A 17,982-nucleotide genomic window follows, 5' to 3' on the forward strand; every position below is an offset into this window, starting at 1 on the left:
GTGTGGCATTAGGTGTCAGGCTGGGTGTTCGAGATGAGCAAGGTACTGGGCATCCATCAGCCCCCAGGGAGGTCTGTCTGGGTATAGACTGGCAGCCATATGCCCAGGGAGGTCTGTCTGGGTATAGACTGGCAGCCATATGCCCAGGGAGGTCTGTCTGGGAATAGACTGGCAGCCATATGCCCAGGGAGGTCTGTCTGGGTATAGACTGGCAGCCAGATGCCCAGGGAGGTCTGTCTGGGTATAGACTGGCAGCCAGATGCCCAGGGAGGTCTGTCTGGGAATAGACTGGCAGCCATATGCCCAGGGAGGTCTGTCTGGGTATAGACTGGTAGCCAGATGCCCAGGGAGGTCTGTCTGGGTATAGACTGGTAGCCAGATGCCCAGGGAGGTCTGTCTGGGTATAGACTGGTAGCCAGATGCCCAGGGAGGTCTGTCTGGGTATAGACGGGGAAATTGGGAAATTGCAGGGGGGCGAGATATATATATACAGTATATGAGAGAGAGAGAGAGAGAGAGAGAGAGAGAGAGAGAGAGAGAGAGAGAGAGAGAGAGAGAGAGAGAGAGGACTAAGCCACCACAGCTGTCCTCCTGTCCACAGATCAGGGGCACAAGCATCCCTCTGAGTGGTTCGGTTCAATCCCCTCTAATAGATATTAATGATGTTGCCACAGGGTAAATGAACCCAGGGTAAATGTTTGGTTGGATCTAAAGAGAGGCATGTAAACATAGTTTAGTTAACATTGTTTGGGACTTTAGGGATTTGTCCACTCAATGTCAAGAAAATACAGTGACCTATATGCTATTAGCAGCAATATAAATGTGACCTCTAAGGTTTAAATCAAATAATAACTCTCTGTTTCCATGAGTAATATTTTACTTGGCTTCAATTGAGGTTGAAATCGAATATCACTTTAGGAAACTGTCATTGGCCTGAACATATTTGACCCCCTCCCCTGTCAGTGGTCATGACCTCTAGTAAACCAAAGCCAGACACAGATGACCCATCTTCCCAGTACAGATCAGGAGATGAAATGAAGCCTGTGACTCAGGAGACAGTGCTGGAGATCATGTCCATATTTAGGTATCAAATATGACATCTTCCTCCTACAGTCTTTTTGTTTACTCTCACCCACTCTGAGAATTCAATTTCAATCCCCGCATAAACGCGGAGCCGTGCGAAAGCGAGACACTCAACCTCGCGAGCGGAAACACATCCTAGATTTAATTTTAGCCCAACAAGGCAAGCGTCAGTGACACTGTCATGCTATCATAGCTCAGACTAGGCCCCATACATTACATGGTCTGGTCAGTGTAATTGTTCAAGCTATACTGTAGTAGCACATGATCCTGTTACCCATGAGTCAAATTGGAAGTCGTTTTTTATAACCTGAAAGGTTGGAGTCATATTTTTCAGGGCTTCAACCTAAGAAGTACTCTACCACGTTTTGCCCCATTCAATCCTACCGTAGATACGGTATACAACCTCCTAAACTAAGCAGGAATGGCATTTTCCACATCTGTTCACTACATCCTCTTCTCTTATTCGGCCCCGTCATAACGACTCATCTTGTTTCTAGGTTATTTTTAGAGAGAAAACAGCACTTGGAATAACTTGCTCTGTCACTGCACTGCCCCCCCCCCCCCCTGAGGGGATAGAAACTGGCTCTGTCACCGCACTGCCCCCCCTGAGGGAATAGAAACTGTCTCTGTCACCGCACTGCCCCCCCCTGAGGGAATAGAAACTGTCTCTGTCACCGCACTGCCCCCCCCCTGAGGGAATAGAAACTGTCTCTGTCACCGCACTGCCCCCCCCTGAGGGAATAGAAACTGGCTCTGTCACCGCACTGCCCCCCTGAGGGAATAGAAACTGGCTCTGTCACTGCACTGATACCTCCTGTTACAATATAACTTGGCTCTGTCTAACACTGCTACTTCCTGATACAATATAACTTGGCTCTGTCTAACACTGCTACTTCCTGATACAATATAACTTGGCTCTGTCAAACACTGCTACCTCCTGATACAATATAACTTGGCTCTGTCTAACACTGCTACTTCCTGATACAATATAACTTGGCTCTGTCTAACACTGATACCTCCTGAGACAATATAACTTGGCTCTGTCTAACACTGCTACTTCCTGATACAATATAACTTGGCTCTGTCTAACACTGATACCTCCTGAGACAATATAACTTGGCTCTGTCTAACACTGCTACTTCCTGATACAATATAACTTGGCTCTGTCTAACACTGATACCTCCTGAGACAATATAACTTGGCTCTGTCTAACACTGCTACTTCCTGATACAATATAACTTGGCTCTGTCTAACACTGGTACTTCCTGATACAATATAACCTGGCTCTGTCTAACACTGCTACTTCATGAGACAATATAACTTGCTCTGTCACTGCACTGGTACTTCCTGATACAATATAACTTGGCTCTGTCTAACACTGCTACTTCCTGATACAATATAACTTGGCTCTGTCTAACACTGCTAATTCCTGATACAATATAACTTGCCCTGTCACTGCCCTGCTACTTCCTGATACAATATAACTTGCTCTGTCACTGCACTGTTACTTCCTGATACAATATAACTTGCTCTGTCACTGCACTGCTACTTCCTGATACAATATAACTTGGCTCTGTCACTGCCCTGCTACTTCCTGATACAATATAACTTGGCTCTGTCTAACACTGCGACTTCCTGATACACTATAACTTGACTCTGTCTAACACTGCTACTGCCTGAGACAATATAACTTGGCTCTGTCACTGCCCTGCTACTTCCTGAGACAATATAACTTGGCTCTGTCACTGCCCTGCTACTTCCTGATACAATATAACTTGGCTCTGTCACTGCACTGATACCTCCTGAGACAATATAACTTGGCTCTGTCACTGCATTGATACCTCCTGAGACAATATAACTTGGCTCTGTCTAACACTGCTACTTCCTGATACACTATAACTTGGCTCTGTCTAACACTGCTACTTCCTGAGACAATATAACTTGGCTCTGTCTAACACTGCTACTTCCTGAGACAATATAACTTGGCTCTGTCACTGCACTGCTACTTCAGAGGGAAAAAGTGACTCATGAAACCTCAAAAATGTCTGCCACCACATCACTGAGGTCTCAATCCATTACCAGAGGGTGTGTGTGTGTGTGTGTCTGTGCGTGTGCGTGCGTGTGCGTGTGTGAGACATGAAACTGTCTCTTGAGGGACATACTGTAGATCAGATATGTAACTTCTAACTTTGCCTATTCATCCCCCTCCTCATCCCCCTCCTCACCCCCCCCACCCTCCTCACCCCCCTCCTCACCCCCTCCTCCTCATCCCCCTCCTCCTCCTCACCCCCTCCTCCTCACCCCCCCTCCTCATCCCCCCCTCCTCACCCCCCTCCTCACCCCCCCTCCTCATCCCCCTCCTCCTCTTCCTCATCCCCCCTCCTCATCCCCCTCCTCTCTGGACGAGTGTCTTTCCCCTGTGATGATAAGCACATGGCCTGTTGCTTACATATTCCCATGATAAAGTCATGACTTCCCAGCGTGGCTCGCAGGCCTAACCCAAATGAAGCCTGTGACTCAGCCATTAATCAGATGGTTAGACCCCTTTAGCTCTATTCTCTTCTATAAAGGGCAGCGGTATGTGTGTATCTAATCAGGGCTGTGAAAGGTGGATTGGAGCTGTACATGTAGTTGTAGCTAGCAGTGGCCATCTTGGAAACAGGCCTGTGTTCGTGACAAGTGGTGCTAGCGGGCGAAAAGGAACTGAACGAGCTGAAGTGAATATTTGGAATGGGAAGAGTAGCTATCAACGGTGTTGTCCTTGGTGACGGAATAATGAGTGTTTAGAACCAACATTCTAATGGTTAACTCCAGTGGTGAAACAAGTACCCATCTGTCATACTTAAGTAAAAGTAAAGATACCTTAATAGAAAGTGAAAGTCACCAGATAAAATATTTGATTAAAAGTCAAAAAGTATTTACTTATAAATATACTTAACTATCGAAAGCAATTGTAGTTGCTAAATATACTTAAGTATCAAAAGTAAAAGTATAAATCATTTTGAATTCCTTGTAATAAGCAACCCAGTTGGCAAGATGATGCATGTTTGTTTATACGGATAAACAGGGGCACACTCCAACACCCGGACATCATTTACAAACCAAGAACTTGTGTTTAGTGAGTACGCCAGATCAGAGACAGTAGGACCAGGGATGTTCTCTTGATAAGTGCGTCAATTGGACCATTTTTCTGTCTTGCTAAGCATTCAAAATGTAATGAGTACTTTTGGTTGTCAGGGAAAATGTATGGAGTGAAAAGTACATTATTTTATTTTGGAATGTAGTGAAGTAAAAGTAAAAGTTGTCAAAAATATAAATAGTAAAGTACACAAACCCCCCAAAATTACTGAAGTACTTTAAAGTATTTTACTTAAGTACTTTACACCACTGGTTAACTGTTAGAACAATTACATTTGTTATTATACTATACACCATTAACTGGAAATTCTGTTTTGTTACCACTAGAGGGCAGAGTGCATGACAGACTGCACTCTGAGGTTACTCTATTTTCTGCATTAAATGTTGACCATTATCTCCTCAATCTGACCAAGTGCAGAAGGTTGAATAATTGACCTGAACCACTCAACATTAACCAATGACCTTACTTGAGGACCAGAGCTTTGCACCAACCCTCACAGCCCTGAACTTCTTCACATTGCTCTGACCTGTGCATTCCTCTGGTCAAAAGCACCCCATTGGCTAAGACACTGCTCCAGTAAACACACACCCCATGAATTCATCAGCTGTTATATCAACACAGTGTGTCATTAACACACTCAGCCCTTTCATACAATCAAAGAGTTCTCCACACCAATCAAAATACGCACAGACATCTGCACTAAAACAACCAGCAAAGGACCCACAAATCAAAATGAATTCCTCAGGAACAAAGATAACAAAAACAGACTGTTGGGTTTTAATGCAGAATGACTAACAGACCAGAGCCATTTTAATGCAGAATGACTAACAGACCAGAACCGTTTTAATGCAGAATGACTAACAGACCATAACCGTTTTAATGCAGAATGACTAACAGACCAGAACCGTTTAATGCAGAATGACTAACAGACCATAACCGTTTTAATGCAGAATGACTAACAGACCAGAACCGTTTTAATGCAGAATGACTAACAGACCAGAACCGTTTTAATGCAGAATGACTAACAGACCAGAACCGTTTTAATGCAGAATGACTAACAGACCATAACCGTTTTAATGCAGAATGACTAACAGACCAGAACCGTTTAATGCAGAATGACTAACAGACCAGAACCGTTTTAATGCAGAATGACTAACAGACCAGAACCGTTTTAATGCAGAATGACTAACAGACCAGAACCGTTTTAATGCAGAATGACTAACAGACCAGAACCGTTTTAATGCAGAATGACTAACAGACCAGAACCGTTTTAATGCAGAATGACTAACAGACCAGAACCATTTTAATGCAGAATGACTAACAGACCAGAACCGTTTTAATGCAGAATGACTAACAGACCAGAACCGTTTTAATGCAGAATGACTAACAGACCAGAACCGTTTTAATGCAGAATGACTAACAGACCAGAACCGTTTTAATGCAGAATGACTAACAGACCAGAACCATTTTAATGCAGAATGACTAACAGACCAGAACCGTTTTAATGCAGAATGACTAACAGACCAGAACCGTTTTAATGCAGAATGACTAACAGACCAGAACCGTTTTAATGCAGAATGACTAACAGACCAGAACCGTTTTAATGCAGAATGACTAACAGACCAGAACCGTTTTAATGCAGAATGACTAACAGACCAGAACCGTTTTAATGCAGAATGACTAACAGACCAGAACCATTTTAATGCAGAATGACTAACAGACCAGAACCGTTTTAATGCAGAATGACTAACAGACCAGAACCGTTTTAATGCAGAATGACTAACAGACCAGAACCGTTTTAATGCAGAATGACTAACAGACCAGAACCGTTTTAATGCAGAATGACTAACAGACCAGAACCATTTTAATGCAGAATGACTAACAGACCAGAACCGTTTTAATGCAGAATGACTAACAGACCAGAACCGTTTTAATGCAGAATGACTAACAGACCAGAACCGTTTTAATGCAGAATGACTAAGACCAGAACCGACCAGAAAGTGTTGTAGCGGCCATACTGTATATAGTCAGAACAAACAACAAAGTGTCCCCAGCATCAGGTATTCTACTGTGATGGAAGCCTCTGATATTTGCCTTGCCGACGTCACAGATAAGCCTCCAGGACTGAAGGGATACTCAGCCGATAAAGAGAAAAACGTGAGTCCAGCCTCAGGCAGACCTAGTATCAACATGTGCAGAGGGCCAATGTTGATGTCCTCTGATGAAGCTCGGTGGTGAGTTAGGAACAGCGGGAGAAGCCCCATAGTCTATTCTTATAAAATTAGTGAGAAATAGAAAAGAGACAGTCGGCAGACAGAAAGAGAGAGAGCGAGAGAGAGGACACATATGGTGTCTCCAGAGTTTAAGAAGGAAACTGACCAGCAAGGAAGCTCCAAGCCTCCTCCATACAGACTCGTCCTCACAGGGTTTGGGCCAATCAGGATAGTCCACTCTTAAAGGTTAGAGATCAGAGCTGATGCTGACCAGGGTTTATCTCTTTTGACTTAATACAGATGTTTTCCTTTTGTTTTGAGGAACCTCCCTCCCAGGGTCCAACACAGACTCCCACGACCCCAGCTCAGACAGGCTTCACTCCGCAGAAATCCCCTTTCCTGGGAGCCACTGCCGAGTTTTGCTGTGTTTATTTACATTAGTTACCATGGGCGCGCACCGGGCGATGTGTAAAAGCGGGCACGCGCTTATTGCGAATGGTCCAATGAGCTAAGAGCTGCCAAAGAGGGAGGGAAGAGAGACTAGACATATCCAGCAGGGTTACATCAATGCCCGCCAACACCATCGCTAACTCTCAATAAAGGACAATAAATATAGTCTGGCGGCAACTCGGGGAAAAACAAGCCTGAATGTTGAAAGGTCTTGGGCTGTGAGTGGATGTTAACCATGGGGAGGTAAAGCCACCCGCTCTGAGACAGTGGACCACTTAAGTACTTTTTCGTCTGCTTGGTTTTTCTTCAGTGTAAAAGGTTCACCCAGAAAGAATTACGTTGGGAGATTGTTCCATTCTGCACAGTCAATAATAGTCCCAGATCGGATTCCACGCCACACACTTAAAGTAATGTCATCTAGATGACACACCCACGCATAAACGCACGCACACATACACACACACACACACACACACATACGCACACACACACACACATACACATACACATACACACATACACACATATACGCACACATACACACATATACACACACACACACACATACACACATACACACACATATACGTACACACACACACACGTAGACACACACACACACACACACATACACACATATACGCACACACACACACACACACACACACACACACACACACACACACACACACACACACACACACACACACACACACACACACACACACACATACACACATACACACACATATTCGTACACACACACACGTAGACACACACACACATGTAGACACACACACACACACACACACACACACTCACACACATACACACTCCCAGCCACAGCGATGGGAACAACGATAAACTCTCTCACAGACAAATGGTGGTTGCGGTCTGTATCTAAATCACAGCTGGGACGACATGGCATCCCCTCTGTCATCGCCACAGTACTCACCCCATGGTGGAGGAATGTGTTCCCTCTCTTCTGACCACCAAACACTCACTCTGACACCAGAGACAAGGGGTTCCCTCTCTTCTGACCACCGAACACTCACTCTGACACCAGAGACAAGGGGTTCCCTCTCTTCTGACCACCGAACACTCACTCTGACACCAGAGACAAGGGGTTCCCTCTCTTCTGACCCCCGGACACTCACTCTGACGCCCTCGTCTTTCTTTCTCTCCTCTCCTTTCGTGTTAAACTTTCCCCTCTCTGGCCAGGGCTCCGGGGGGTCTGGCTTTCCCCTCTCTGGCCAGGGCTCCGGGGGTTCTGGCTTTCCCCTCTCTGGCCAGGGCTCCGGGGGTTCTGGCTTTACCCTCTCTGGCCAGGGCTCCGGGGGTTCTGGCTTTACCCTCTCTGGCCAGTGCTCCGGGGGTTCTGGCTTTCCCCTCTCTGGCCAGGGCTCCGGGGGTTCTGGCTTTACCCTCTCTGGCCAGTGCTCCGGGGGGTCTGGCTTTCCCCTCTCTGGCCAGTGCTCCGGGGGTTCTGGCTTTACCCTCTCTGGCCAGTGCTCCGGGGGTTCTGGCTTTACCCTCTCTGGCCAGGGCTCCGGGGGTTCTGGCTTTCCCCTCTCTGGCCAGGGCTCCGGGGGTTCTGGCTTTCCCCTCTCTGGCCAGGGCTCCGGGGGGTCTGGCTTTCCCCTCTCTGGCCAGGGCTCCGGGGGTTCTGGCTTTCCCCTCTCTGGCCAGTGCTCCGGGGGTTCTGGCTTTCCCCTCTCTGGCCAGTGCTCCGGGGGTTCTGGCTTTCCCCTCTCTGGCCAGGGCTCCGGGGGTTCTGGCTTTACCCTCTCTGGCCAGTGCTCCGGGGGTTTCTGGCTTTACCCTCTCTGGCCAGTGCTCCGGGGGTTCTGGCTTTACCCTCTCTGGCCAGTGCTCCGGGGGTTCTGGCTTTACCCTCTCTGGCCAGTGCTCCGGGGGTTCTGGCTTTACCCTCTCTGGCCAGTGCTCCGGGGGTTCTGGCTTTACCCTCTCTGGCCAGTGCTCCGGGGGTTCTGGCTTTCCCCTCTCTGGCCAGGGCTCCGGGGGTTCTGGCTTTACCCTCTCTGGCCAGTGCTCCGGGGGGTCTGGCTTTACCCTCTCTGGCCAGTGCTCCGGGGGGATTGGACGTTTATTTATATTCTAGATGGGATGGAGGGGATCAAGAGATGGAGAGAGGGTTTCATAATTGCTTTGTTTCTGCCGTGGCGGAGACCTTGCTGGCCCCCACCGCTGCAACCCATTCTCCCACCACTCTACTTCTCTCTCCTGCCTCCCTCCCTCGCTCCCTGCCTCCCTCCCTCGCTCCCTGCCTCCCTCCCTCGCTCCCTGCCCGGGAAACTGTGCAGGCCTGCAAGAATAGAGAGCTGGACTGGGCTGGGACCTTCTCTCCCTCTAGCTCTCTCTTTCTAACTCTCTATCTCTTTTCTCCTTCTTTCTATGCTCTTTTACCTCTCCCACTCCCACTCCCTCTCTAGCTCTCCCTCTCCCACTCCCTCTCCCTCTCTAGCTCTCCCTCTCCCCCTCTCTCTCCCTCTCTCTCCCTCTCTCTCCCTCTCTCTCCCTCTCTCTCCCTCTCTCCCACTCCCACTCCCTCTCTAGCTCTCCCACTCCCTCTCCCTCTCTAGCTCTCCCTCTCCCCCTCTCTCTCCCTCTCTCTCCCTCTCTCTCCCTCTCTCCCACTCCCTATCCCTCTCTAGCTCTCCCTCTCCCCCTCTCTCTCCCTCTCTCTCCCCTTTACAACTCTCAGAAGACCTATGCTCTTTGAACATACAGGTCTATTATTAATCGTGTCTCACCTCCCAGTAACTAGTCTCCAGGGTCCAGTCCAGTCCTGGTTGGTACACAGAGGTCCCCTCTCCACTTTTCTCTTCTCCACTTCACACCTCCCAGTAACTAGTCTCCAGGGTCCAGTCCAGTCCTGGTTGGTACACAGAGGTTCCCTCTCCACTTTTCTCTTCTCCACTTTTCTCTTCTCCACTTCACACCTCCCAGTAAGTAGTCTCTGGAGTTTCAGAAGTTGAAGTCAACTGGGAAGTAGGGAGTGTCTGTGGTGAGACATGCTGCATCTTCAACTTTGTGTGTTTGCATGTGTATGGGATGTGTGGAGTAGTAGTTGGATGTAGTCTGAAGGTTTGGCTGTTGCTATTTTATCATTCATATACTATGTAACGTCTAATCTATGAGACCAGGTTGGATGATTTATAATTTACTATAGAACGTCTAATCTATGGGACCAAGTTGGATGATTTATAATTTGTTTACTATGTAACGTCTAGTCTATGGGACCAAGTTGGATGATTTATAATTTGTTTACTATGTAACGTCTAGTCTATGACACCAAGCGGGCTATTTTTTTTCCCATTGCTGAGGCTGTGTGCACGTTTATTTTTGCGTGCGCTAGCATGTGCGCTAGGCGCTATTATGTGCGCTAGGCGCTAGCATGTGCGCTAGCATGTGCGCTAGGCGCTAGCCTGGGTGCGTGCACCCTCATTGGAGCGTGTGTGTCTGTGTGATGCATGTTAGATCCCAGGTGTGTGTTAGCCGCATTGGCATGAGGATGTGTTGAGTTTGGTTCCCTCTGGAATGAAGGAGACCCTAACAGACCAGCTGGGTGAATGGTCCCCATTCTTCAAAGGTTACGGGGTACAAAGAGACATCCTACAATTGCTTTGCTAAAAGCTACATTTCTTTGCTGACATCTGGTTACTTTGGGTGTGTCATGTAAAATTATTTTTTCTTTTGTATTCTCTAGTGATGTACAGGTTATCAAAAGGATGACCCAATTTAAAGAATATATATATTTCACCTGCACCTATTTTTTCCCCCACTGTAACATCACATCATCCCATTTATCTTCCTTACAGCTTGTGGTAACCTCCCTGTCTGTGTGTGTACAGGCCAATCACAGAAGTCAACAGTACAGAATGTCCAGTTCAGTGTTTAACCAGCATGCTGAGGGCCAGAGGAGAAGAACACCGTTCTCTGTGGGGGGATTTTGTCAGCATAGGCAACCCGTTCCAGAACAAACACTGAGGTTTAACTACACGTCTACACAGAACTACACAGAAGGCTGATCATAACAATATTCATATCAGTGGTCAGGAGGGCTGACAGTTAGATTATATCACTGTAAGATATTCATTTAGATCGACTTTGGAGGTGTTCTGATAATGAAGTAACGTGGCATAACAGTTGTGCTGTAATAGAGTGACAATGGGAATGATGTAATGATTTGTTTATGATGTAATGATTTGTTTATGATGTAATGATTTGTTTATGATGTAATGATTTGTTTATGATGTAGGCCGTTGTTGTTTTGTTGTGATGGAATTGTTTTGATTCTGTTTGGAACCCGGGAAGCAGCCATGGGGATAAGAAAGTGCAATACACAGACACAATCATGCACGGACACACTTGGGCACATACGAACAGAGCCACCCAACTCTACTTCACACACAATAACAGGTCCTTGGATGGTGTATCCGAGACAGAGCCAGGCATAACAGGGAGAGCTGATGGAATGGTCATCAATCTTGACTGTAGAAACACGTTGGGAATGTAGGCAGTCACTAAACACACACACACATGTACACACACATGTACACACACACACACACACACATGTACACACACACGCACACACACTCTGTGTCCTCACCAGACCCCTTCTCCAATAGCACAGAAGAACCCCCATCACCGCTACCATTTTGACCCACATGGCTGTATTAGTTGCTGGCATTTTCAGGCCTGAGGCAGGCAACTGTCAACATTTAGAGCCAGAATGGGCAACATTCTCTCTACTGCAGCTGTTGTTGACAATTTTCACAGTTGGCCTAATTGTAGTCTCTAGCTCCTCTCAGTGTGTAGTCGGTTAATAAATTATGGATATATGAACTTCACATATAGTGCTCCATGTATCAATCAACTGGGTCAATCATCACAATACAGAAGTTCGTTGACAGTTGGTTTGGTGTTGTGACAGTTGGTTAACTGACAGTTGGTTTGGTGTTGTGACAGTTGGTTAACTGACAGTTGGTTTGGTGTTGTGACAGTTGGTTAACTGACAGTTGGATTGGTGTTGTGACAGTTGGTTATTAACTGATAGTTGGTTTGGTGTTGTGACTGTTGGTTAACTGACAGTTGGTTTGGTGTTGTGACAGTTGGTTAACTGACAGTTGGTTTGGTGTTGTGACAGTTGGTTAACTGACAGTTGGTTTGGTGTTGTGACAGTTGGTTAACTGACAGTTGGTTTGGTGTTGTGACAGTTGGTTAACTGACAGTTGGTTTGGTGTTGTGACAGTTGGTTAACTGACAGTTGGTTTGGTGTTGTGACAGTTGGTTAACTGACAGTTGGTTTGGTGTTGTGACAGTTGGTTATTAACTGATAGTTGGTTTGGTGTTGTGACAGTTGGTTAACTGACAGTTGGTTTGGTGTTGTGACAGTTGGTTAACTGACAGTTGGTTTGGTGTTGTGACTGTTGGTTAACTGACAGTTGGTTTGGTGTTGTGACAGTTGGTTAACTGACAGTTGGTTTGGTGTTGTGACAGTTGGTTAACTGACAGTTGGTTTGGTGTTGTGACAGTTGATTATTAACTGATAGTTGGTTTGGTGTTGTGACTGTTGGTTAACTGACAGTTGGTTTGGTATTGTGACAGTTGGTTAACTGACAGTTGGTTTGGTGTTGTGACAGTTGGTTAACTGACAGTTGGTTTGGTGTTGTTACAGTTGGTTAACTGACAGTTGGTTTGGTGTTGTGACAGTTGATTATTAACTGATAGTTGGTTTGGTGTTGTGACTGTTGGTTAACTGACAGTTGGTTTGGTATTGTGACTGTTGGTTAACTGACAGTTGGTTTGGTGTTGTGACAGTTGGTTAACTGACAGTTGGTTTGGTGTTGTTACAGTTGGTTAACTGACAGTTGGTTTGGTGTTGTGACAGTTGGTTATTAACTGATAGTTGGTTTGGTGTTGTGACAGTTGGTTAACTGACAGTTGGTTTGGTGTTGTGACAGTTGGTTATTAACTGATAGTTGGTTTGGTGTTGTGACAGTTGGTTAACTGACAGTTGGTTTGGTGTTGTGACAGTTGGTTAACTGACAGTTGGTTTGGTGTTGTGACAGTTGGTTAACTGACAGTTGGTTTGGTGTTGTGACAGTTGGTTAACTGACAGTTGGTTTGGTGTTGTGACAGTTGGTTATTAACTGATAGTTGGTTTGGTGTTGTGACAGTTGGTTAACTGACAGTTGGTTTGGTGTTGTGACAGTTGGTTAACTGACAGTTGGTTTGGTGTTGTGACTGTTGGTTAACTGACAGTTGGTTTGGTGTTGTGACAGTTGGTTAACTGACAGTTGGTTTGGTGTTGTGACAGTTGGTTAACTGACAGTTGGTTTGGTGTTGTGACAGTTGATTATTAACTGATAGTTGGTTTGGTGTTGTGACTGTTGGTTAACTGACAGTTGGTTTGGTATTGTGACAGTTGGTTAACTGACAGTTGGTTTGGTGTTGTGACAGTTGGTTAACTGACAGTTGGTTTGGTGTTGTTACAGTTGGTTAACTGACAGTTGGTTTGGTGTTGTGACAGTTGATTATTAACTGATAGTTGGTTTGGTGTTGTGACTGTTGGTTAACTGACAGTTGGTTTGGTATTGTGACTGTTGGTTAACTGACAGTTGGTTTGGTGTTGTGACAGTTGGTTAACTGACAGTTGGTTTGGTGTTGTTACAGTTGGTTAACTGACAGTTGGTTTGGTGTTGTGACAGTTGGTTATTAACTGATAGTTGGTTTGGTGTTGTGACAGTTGGTTAACTGACAGTTGGTTTGGTGTTGTGACAGTTGTTTAACTGACAGTTGGTTTGGTGTTGTGACAGTTGGTTAACTGACAGTTGGTTTGGTGTTGTGACAGTTGGTTAACTGACAGTTGGTTTGGTGTTGTGACAGTTGGTTAACTGACAGTTGGTTTGGTGTTGTTACAGTTGGTTAACTGACAGTTGGTTTAGTGTTGTGACAGTTGGTTAACTGAGAGTTGGTTTGGTGTTGTGGAGGTATCACTGTTATATCTAAATGGCCCTGAGTTTTTCCTGACCACATTATGTGACTATGGCTCAGAGAATTCCCTGAGCAAGAAAAAATCCTGGCTGGCACTATACCACAGCAAAAAGTAAAGCCCCCATTTTGTATCAGTTTAAAAACAGTTGAATGAATTCACCTCAGGTGTAATAAAATACTCACACAAGAGCTTTGTGTGACCCGGCCTGACAAGGACGTTGTCCATTCACCATAAGAACCTGGACCAAAACATAATTTATCACCATGGTGACCGTAATACCCTCTGAAAGATAATTAAGTGAACATTATAACTGAGAGGTGACAGTGACAGAATCGACAGTGTGTGTGTGTGTCCACACATTCGTTTCTTTCATCTCCATTGTGATCCACCTCTCCACTTCTTTCTTCTCCTTCTCTCATCCCTCCTATAACCCTGTAGTGGTTTGATGGAGGAAAAAGAGAAAAACACATCTCCCTTTGAATTCATTGGAGGTGAGAAAGTCCAGTTAATCTCAGATGAAATTAGATTTTTTTTCTCCCCCATAAACTAATGTCCAATTCATAGAGAGGAAGACAGCACATACAGATCTGTTCAGGATTAGGAACGCCAGTCAGACCTGTTTGCTTCAGTCAAACAGCTTCAAACAGTCTGGTGGCCCCTCGCTTTTTCTCTCTCTTTCTCTCAATCTCTCTGGTTTGCCAGTCCCTCTCCGTCTTTCTTTAATTCTCTCTCTGGCTTTGCACATTTGGCTCTTCTTTCCAGTCACTGTCTCTCTCTGAGGAAATGTGCCTGACAGAACTTCAGTCCTCTAACCAAACAGGATGTTTGTTGATATGGATGATTGACCAGGAAATGATCGACAGACCAGTGGAACTGGATGTAAGGAGTTAGCCCAAATAGACCCCACTGTTTGTAACCCATGCACAGGCTCTTCATGACGGCAGGGACATTTAAGAATTGATCTTGGCTGAGCTCACTGAAGCAAAGTTGTCCTGAAGAGACCTTTACCACCGTTAGGAAGAACATTGGGCTGTGTAACTGCTCACGATGAATCCCCCCCCCCCCATCTTCTCCATGAATCCCCCCCTCCCCATCTTCTCCATGAATCCCCCCCGCCCCCTCCATCTTCTCCATGAATCCCCCCCGCCCCCTCCATCTTCTCCATGAACCCCCCCCGCCCCATCTTCTCCATGAATCCCCCCCGCCCCATCTTCTCAATGAATCCCCCCCCCCATCTTCTCCACGAATACCCCCCGCCCCATCTTCTCCATGAATCCCCCCCCGCCCCATCTTCTCCATGAATCCCCCCCCTCCCCCCCATCTTCTCCATGAATCCCCCCCCCCATCTTCTCCATGAATCCCCCCCCATCTTCTCCATGAATTCACCCCCCCCCATCTTCTCCACGAATCCCCCCCGCCCCATCTTCTCCATGAATCCCCCCCGCCCCATCTTCTCCATGAATCCCCCCCGCCCCCATCTTCTCCATGAACACCCCCCCATCTTCTCCATGAATCCCCCCCCCCATCTTCTCCATGAATCCCCCCCCTCCCCATCTTCTCCATGAATCCCCCCCTCCCCCCCATCTTCTCCATGAATCCCCCCCATCTTCTCCATGAATCCCCCCCTCCCCTCTTCTCCATGAATCCCCCCTGCCCCATCTTCTCCATGAATCCCCCCCCCCATCTTCTCCATGAATCCCACCCGCCCCATCTTCTCCATGAATCCCCCCCGCCCCATCTTCTCCATGAATCCCCCCGCCCCCCCCATCTTCTCCATGAATCCCCCAACCCATCTTCTCCATGAATCCCCCCCCCCATCTTCTCCATGAATCCCCCCCCCCATCTTCTCCATGAATCCCCCCCCCATCTTCTCCATGAATCCCCCCCGCCCCATCTTCTCCATGAATCCCCCCCCCCCATCTTCTCCATGAATCCCCCCCCGCCCCATCATCTCCATGAACCCCCCCCCCCATATTCTCCATGAATATATGTATGATTCCGGTGTGCGTGTTCTAATAATCCCGTGTCCCCATGCAGCGCCCGGTGTGTGTGTGCATGTAAGCTCAGTGTCATATCTGAACAGCGTCTGGGTGAGGTCTTGTTAGGTCCACTCCTACTCACACACACCTTTTGCCCAATGTCATACAGTCTGGGGTGTGACTCAGACACTAATACACACTGGGGTGTGACATGGACACTAATACACGCTGGGGTGTGACTCGGACACTAATACACGCTGGGGTGTGACATGGACACTAATACATGCTGGGGTGTGACTCGGCCACTAATACACGCTGGGGTGTGACTCGGACACTGTAATACACGCTGGGGTGTGACTCGGACACTAATACACGCTGGGGTGTGACTCGGACACTAATACACGCTGGGGTGTGACTCGGGCACTAATACACGCTGGGGTGTGACTCAGACACTAATACACGCTGGGGTGTGACTCGGACACTAATACACGCTGGGGTGAGACTCGGACACTGTAATACACGCTGGGGTGTGACTCGGACACTGTAATACACGCTGGGGTGTGACTCGGACACTAATACACGCTGGGGTGTGACTCGGACCCTGTAATACATGCTGGGGTGTGACTCGGACACTAATACACGCTGGGGTGTGACTCGGACACTAATACACGCTGGGGTGTGACTCGGACACTGTAATACACGCTGGGGTGTGACTCGGACACTGTAATACACGCTGGGGTGTGACTCGGACACTAATACACGCTGGGGTGTGACTCGGACCCTGTAATACATGCTGGGGTGTGACTCGGACACTGTAATACACGCTGGGGTGTGACTCGGACACTGTAATACACGCTGGGGTGTGACTCGGACACTGTAATACACGCTGGGGTGTGACTCGGACACTGTAATACACGCTGGGGTGTGACTCGGACCCTGTAATACATGCTTTTTTTTTTTACCTTTATTTTACTAGGCAAGTCAGTTAAGAACAAATACTTATTTTCAATGACGGCCTAGGAACAGTGGGTTAACTGCCTGTTCAAGGGGATTTGAACTTGCAACCTTTCGGTTACTAGTCCAATGCTCTAACCACTAGGCTACACTGCCGCCCCATTACTCAATACAGAACTCACTATGTGTATCACTATGATTCAAATGAATCGGAGCCAGATATTCAGAGGGCTGTTTACTAAATAACAACCATGACACAAGGTTCATTGGAAGAAAATAAACAGAAAATCCACAGGGAATGGTGTTGATGACATATACAGGAAGAAATTAGTGGCTAACAAAGGAAGTGACACACAAAGAAATGATGCATTTACGCTTCACTCAGGTTCATGTGAATATGCATGCTGATTGCAAATCAGCTTCTTAAAAGGCTATATTTTCTACATCTTTCTAGATATCACTTGCATAATAAATAATAATTATGTGTATTCAGAAACTGAAGATATACTAGCTAAATGCAGTGAGATCACAACACTATCCCAGAAGGTTCTGAGTTATCCTTCTCCATTGTCAGTCTGTTGCCTGTGCTCCTTCCTGGAAGGACATAAGTCGCCTCCACTGTAAGGTGTATCAGTCCAGATCTGGATGGAATTCATAAAGGAATGATTTTCTCTATCTTCCGCCTCATCCGCCTGCAGGGTAGGAAAACATGGTATTTCTATCCCACCGTCTTGAGTACAGAAAAATAAAATGGATGCCTTTCACCTGATTTCTTAGGTAAATCTCCTCGAAAGCTCAGCTTTAGTTTCATACATACAGTCCAGTCAGTTATTTTGATGCAACAGCATTGACCTCGTTTTGGAGGTAACGTCAAACATGCGCAGAGCCTTCTTCAACGACACAGCTTCTGTTCTCTGTGTGGACTAGTTCCTACTAGTGCTCCAAAACAGCGTTACACATTGACATACAGCAGGAAATCAAGAATTCTGTGAATTCAAAATGGTGGTGTAACATGAGATTATCCATATTTATTAAACAAAAACAACTTAAATGTCTTTAAAAGACTGACTGTCTACAGTACAGCAACACAAGCTGCCAACTAATGACTACTTCACATCTGCTACACACACATCTCCCTTG

General features: G+C 46.6%; 1 protein-coding gene across 1 annotated transcript in view; it reads right to left on the minus strand.

Annotated features, from left to right (window-relative positions):
• Nucleotides 1-6,823, minus strand: part of LOC109896475 (cGMP-specific 3',5'-cyclic phosphodiesterase-like) — a 147,711-nt gene extending 140,888 nt beyond the window's left edge. The window contains exon 1 of the mRNA XM_031832550.1: nucleotides 6,602-6,823. The gene's annotated coding sequence lies outside the window, so the exon portion shown is untranslated. The remainder of the gene's footprint in view (nucleotides 1-6,601) is intronic.
• Between the last annotated feature and the right edge of the window lie 11,159 nt (nucleotides 6,824-17,982).

The sequence above is a fragment of the Oncorhynchus kisutch genome, linkage group LG9, assembly GCF_002021735.2.
Source record: "Oncorhynchus kisutch isolate 150728-3 linkage group LG9, Okis_V2, whole genome shotgun sequence".
Lineage (NCBI taxonomy): Eukaryota > Metazoa > Chordata > Actinopteri > Salmoniformes > Salmonidae > Oncorhynchus > Oncorhynchus kisutch.